The sequence below is a fragment of the Patella vulgata genome, chromosome 5 (assembly GCF_932274485.2).
Source record: "Patella vulgata chromosome 5, xgPatVulg1.2, whole genome shotgun sequence".
NCBI classification, from domain to species: Eukaryota; Metazoa; Mollusca; class Gastropoda; family Patellidae; genus Patella; species Patella vulgata.
In genome coordinates, this window is record NC_065883.2 from 17376277 (window position 1) to 17382297 (window position 6021).

A 6021-nucleotide genomic window follows, 5' to 3' on the forward strand; every position below is an offset into this window, starting at 1 on the left:
TGTCCAAATGAAATTAAATGAAATGGGGTTTAACGGCCTACTGTTCTGCTCCTACTGGGCTAATAAAGACGGGTATACGACATACAGGGAAATTTTGTGCGATCAGCAAGGGATCTTTTACGTGCACGACATCCGAACGACAATACGTTGTCACTAGCCAAGCCATCTGCCCAGCATCACTAACAAAGGTGGGGGGAGGGGGCACGCTGGGATATCTTGATGAATTTCTCTGCCAACGCAGGGATCGAAGACGGGACGTCCAAGTTATCTAACCACCGTGGCTCCGCCACCCAAAAGACTGTAAACAAAGGTGTCGTCGATAATGGCTAATATCTATAAACGACGAATAATTATTTTTTTTTTTATCTACCCCGATGTTTTTTTTTCCGCACAAGCGACTGACTATATATTCCGAGAATTCCATCAAGTTGTATATTTTAACGTACAACTGTAATTGTAATCATTGGTGATGGAATAGTGACTCAACTGACGATTTGATACACCCTTTTCACGAAGTAATTATAAAATGATACACAAAGGTTTTAAAAAATTGAGGCGCAAGTGAAATCTCTATTCATTTTAAAAGAATGAACTATTGTATCATTTCACAGCTTTTTATTGATATTTAATATATACCAAGAAAGATTTTAATAGTTTCTTCGTGGCTCCCATTGGTTATTTCTGTTTCTATTGTCCCACCGTCTGCTGTTCCTCCATCTGCCATTGCCTCTCTGTGAGTTCCATCGGCCGTTGTCCCATTGGTTGCCACGTCGGTTTCCCCGTCGATCGTTATCCCATATACTATCTCTTGCCCAGTCAACTCCTCTGGCATTGTAAGTGCTCCTCTTCCATCGATTACCTATAAGAATATATAAAGATAGGCATGTAGGCTAGACAGGAATCGAGGAAAGAGATGTGCCATTTTTGGATTTTTGGTAGCGTACGGGCGGGGTGGGGGGGGGGCATGGCTTAGAGTCGCCATGGTCGGGCTGAATAGACATTTTTCACTCGCTAGATTCCGCTGGTTCTTGTTGATCATGCTGGGAACTTATCGCCGGCGTTTTGTGTACAGACAACAAAGATATACACATGTATAAACGATTCAACCATCGTGCATAATATCACAAAGAGGTTTGTATTTTTGATAAACCAAAATATACATTATGGGAGATTAGATACAGAGCTGGCAGTTCTTACTATAATAGATAAACACTAAATAAGGCCACACAAAATAAATGTCTTGTTTCTCGGGCAACTGACAGCTGAAACTGTAGGGAGGGAGGGCGGTTTCTTTTTTTTTTTTACTCATTGATGGTGCAAAATAAAATTTGGCTATTGCTGAAAATTGTTGGGGCGGGAGGGCGGTCTTTCTTTTTTTTTTTTTTTAAATGAGAAAGTCATTACTTGTTTACGTTTTTGCTTTCCGTTATATTCAACTTTATTGTACATATTTAAAACATAAACCCAAAATCAAGTCTACTAAAACACTGAGACTGAACACTGACTGAAAGGAAAATAATTTTCCATATTTAATTCACATAATTGAAATTGGTTTAAAATAAAATTCCATACGACTATGTAATAGCCCTCCATAAAGACAGCAATATTTTTAAAAACTAAGCCTCTTTCACCAGGTGTATCAAAAATAATAATCATGGTAAACAGTATTTAAAACTAAATCTAGTATCGCCGGTTTATTTATAATTATTTACCGAATTCCAACCAATGCATGTCACACCGTGTCATCGGTATTGGAGATTGCCGGAAATACTGTTTCTTGGGATATTCGATGTGTTCTATCCGGTGTTTATATTGAATGACTATTTAAATCTAACTAACAACTGGTCAGTAAAACCATCAAATCGGTAATCCAATTATTATTTTCCGGATTATCGAAACTACCGTAAATGTGCTAATAATGACCCAGATTCTAAGGTATGCATTATGACGACTATTGTCATCGTATCGTATTCTTAGCTATAATTAATTAACCTGTTCTACGGTTCATTATTTTATCAATAGGATTTTCCAAACAAGGACCGACTGAAGCCGGCAATAATGAGCCGATTACGATCGAATGATTGAAATATTGTCGCCAATGACTTTTAACACGAATCAAATTCTAGTTTATCAGGGGAGGTAATTAATATCACGTGATACAAAATGGAGGTTCTTTCGATATCAATAAAAAAGGCAAATCTGCCAAACTTCGCCATTGTTCGGATAAAAAAGACAGCATGCTCATCTGAATCAGTTTTAATACATTTGAATAGATATACATGTATGGCGGATGTAGGTACATGCGGGATATTTTTTTTACGACTTGCTTGTCGATGTGCGGGCGGGCGTTACATATTTATTTTTTTTTCATCAAGACTAATAAATAGACTGCACGCGCAACCAATTTTGCGTGCGGGCGGTGCCCGAGAAACAAGTTATTTTATTTGTGTTGCCTAATGTAAAGTGAACCGGGAGTTTAGCGATTTAATTTTCGGCCTAGCCTCGATCATCATTACTAAAGTCGGTACGATAAAAAACATAGTCTCGATTATCCATTTCATGATTAAATCATGAATGAAAGTTGAGCAGCAAATCAGATCCCAATCCAATAAATATCGCAATCCAGCAATGACATCGAGAGTTAATTATGGTCTGGATAAGTTGATTAATGTCTAATTAATAACTTAGACAACATTTCAGGCCTAAAGACAGACCTGCAAATAGGCAGATTTAGCTCTTGCATAATATATTTAATTACATTAATTTATTTAATATCAGATCGTATTTACTTACCGATATGCATATCTGGTTGTAGTCGCCCAATAAATGAACCTGAAATATACACAGTTATACACTTCAACAATAAATCTAAATTTACCCAGATCGGACCATAAGTAGCCAGTGTATTGTTATCGAAATCTGTGATATATTGTCAAACGCCGCGAAAAACATGGAAAACGGGACTTAAAGGAGCTAAGTCGCTAATATTTGGAACCTAGAAATTGACTCAAATGGGTCGCAACGCATACAATAATGTAATATGAATGTATATAAATTGATTTAAATTCAATCGTTTCTTTTTTACTGTAATTTCTAATCAATTAGGTTCAGCGACATACGCCAGTATTCTCAATCGAATTTCAATCTCTAGCTTCTGGTTATCCCAGTCTACGCCGATAGTATTTATTGGGCATGTTCCCCAGATAAGATTATAGTGTCACCGTTAGACATGACTTGTGGAATATGCTTAGCCTCGTTTTTCGAGTCCCTTATTACAAATAGCGCTGAAACGCATTATGGTACACGATTCGTGTACCAATAGTAAAATGTTTATTTTGTCTTAAATATTAGATATCAGAAGGCCATCTTTTCCCGGTACGATCACAACATCAATGTTGATTTAAACCGACAAATAAATCGTGTTTTCAATGTCGAAGATTTTGGATGATATTGAGTTAGAGACTTAGCTACTTTAAACTTTTTAAAAGATATAAACTTTTATTATCTAAATGTTAATTGTATATGCGCAACCTGTATTTTTCATTTTAACTATTTATATACATTTTATGTGGACATATATTGTCGTCACGCCTGCCCGTCCGTCCGTACTAATAGATCATTTGGGTTGAAACAAACATTTTCCACCTACAAGTACAATCATTCAATGAATCATACACATAAGAACTACAGCCGTAGTGTTATTATTGAAAAACTGGTTATATGACAATCATGAAGTACCTGCAACGGAAGGACTAACCCCAACACAAATACATGCCGAAATGGTCTCCATTTTAGAAGATGATGCCCCTTCCTTCTCCACAATTAAGAATTGGGCTGCGGAATTTAAGCGGCGCAAAGAGAGCAACCATCCAAGAAAACATTACCCGGGTGCCTGACATGATTTTGGTTTATCGATGATTGACCATTCGATATATTGCCAGTGTTGTGGGCATCTCTCATGAGAGGGTTGAGCACATTATCGCCAATGAGTAATTAGACTATTTTCATAACGGGCGATCTTGGGTACACTGTCATAATACTGACTAAATTTAAAACTTACCTCCGCGGTTAATTCGCCAGTTAGGGTCAACACCAATAGCACTTATACCTTGATTTGTTATACAGTTTGGATCATATGGATCATAAACTGCCAATCCTACGGCAACACACATCGCCAGGGTAAATACAGATAACATCATGTTTGGGGTTTTTTTCTGAAAAACAAAAACAAAAATAAATCAATGAAGAACTTTCAATACCAATTATTGTACGAGCAGCAGAATACTTGATATAATAATATATGCAGGAATAAAACGCCATTTTGGGTTTTTGTATAGAAAATAAGAAGCGCTATCCTTTCCGTGCATGCAGTTAAAGTTACAATTTCACATTTTCTAAGAAAGTCAAAACATAATTATTTCTATGTCTTTTGCTCAATAGGTTGTCAACTCAATATCATACGATCATAGGCGTCTTTCTCACACTTAAAAATCATAACACCGGAAATAATAACACAATTACCTTTCAATTAACTCCCTTGTTTTCTATTCCCCACCATGGAGTAGCTATCTTCAAACGTTTGAATTTGAAGTTGAAAATAATATTTTTGCCAATTTATCAACTGGCAATAGTGAATTATAGGATTAATAGAATTATTCTTTATCAAGGTAGGACTGTTTATACATAGCATCGATTTTAAGGCTTTATTTTAATACATTTTAAAGATATAACTTAAAAATATGAAATTGTAACTTTAAAGTAGTTGGAGACAATGCGGAGAAAACGTACATATTATAGAAGCATAGTAACAGTGCGTGAACTCTTCCTCGCGAACGTGTCAAAGTGACTGACGCTCCCATAACAAAGTTGTATTAGATGTTCCAGAAAAGAAAATGAATGGGATTTAATGTCTATTGTTCTGCATAAAACCGGCCCAATGAACACGGATAAAACCCGTGCAAGTGCATTTGCGTTTTCGCCTACTCGTCATGGAATTCCCGCTGTCATGGATCATCAAAGGATAGACGTGTTACTTCAGTATGCTTCTAAAGACATGAATCACGGTTTTGACATGTTTAAATGTAAGGAAAGTTATTTGGTGGAGGCAGGGCGTCACAGTATGTTGCTCAGTCATAGAACCTGTCTTCCATCTAAAACTCTTAAATAGTTAGTTGTTCAAACTCTTAATCAATTGGAAGGTGTTCAAGGTTTTGATGACAGGGGCTTTAACTCCGTTTTTGAATCATTTCTCAGCCTTATCTCCGCCGACTATTAGCAGTTTAAGTTTCTATCCTAAAAAGTGGGATATGCAGGGGAGAAATTTCGCCCCTGGACTCGTCTTTGGAATTCCCGATGCAAAGAGATCTTTAACATACGTACGGTTTGTGTCAGAAGTTTTGTTTATAATTCGGAGACGGACTCGAAAGACTCCAGTGTTTGAACACCCAGCATACGAATAAAACAAGGATAAAAGAAAGACCACTTACTGTTGTTTTTATGTCACTTGTTGTTTCCTTTCTCTTCTGTTCTTTGATCCTGGTTAAAGGCTATAGTTCCTTACGCTTTCTTTTATACATTTTGTTTTTAGTTTGTATCGTCATTGTCTCCAATTCATCATAATATAACGTCGTTATCCGCCGTAATTAAGCCTATTGATGGTGATATAGTGTTTTATAAATAACTAATTACTAAAACTACAAGGGCCCCAGGGAACTATATCGTTCATCTAAATGCTTTCATTTTTTTATATTTTTCAAATTTTTTGGGAGCAATTTCCGGGTAAACAATGATATAATGAATGGATACGTCAACACAGTTTCAAACTGTATCACTTAATGATCCTCTCTATTAATGTTAGAACTGTTGGTAACTGTACAATTCACTAACTTTCAGTACGTGTACCCCATTTTTAAATTTTATTAAAACAAATTTCCTTGTTGACAACAACTTTCAAAAGAAAAAATCACTTTGCCATTGATATAAATAACTACCGGGACAGAAATACTTACCAATTGGACTCTT

General features: G+C 36.2%; 1 long non-coding RNA gene across 1 annotated transcript; it reads right to left on the reverse strand.

Annotated features, from left to right (window-relative positions):
* Positions 1-612: 612 nt before the first annotated feature.
* On the reverse strand, positions 613-5532 carry LOC126820993 (uncharacterized). Its single transcript, XR_007680213.1, has 4 exons — positions 5487-5532; positions 4061-4214; positions 2794-2832; positions 613-859 (listed from the first exon to the last, which is right to left on the reverse strand). It is a non-coding gene; the product is annotated as an uncharacterized LOC126820993 (long non-coding RNA).
* Between the last annotated feature and the right edge of the window lie 489 nt (positions 5533-6021).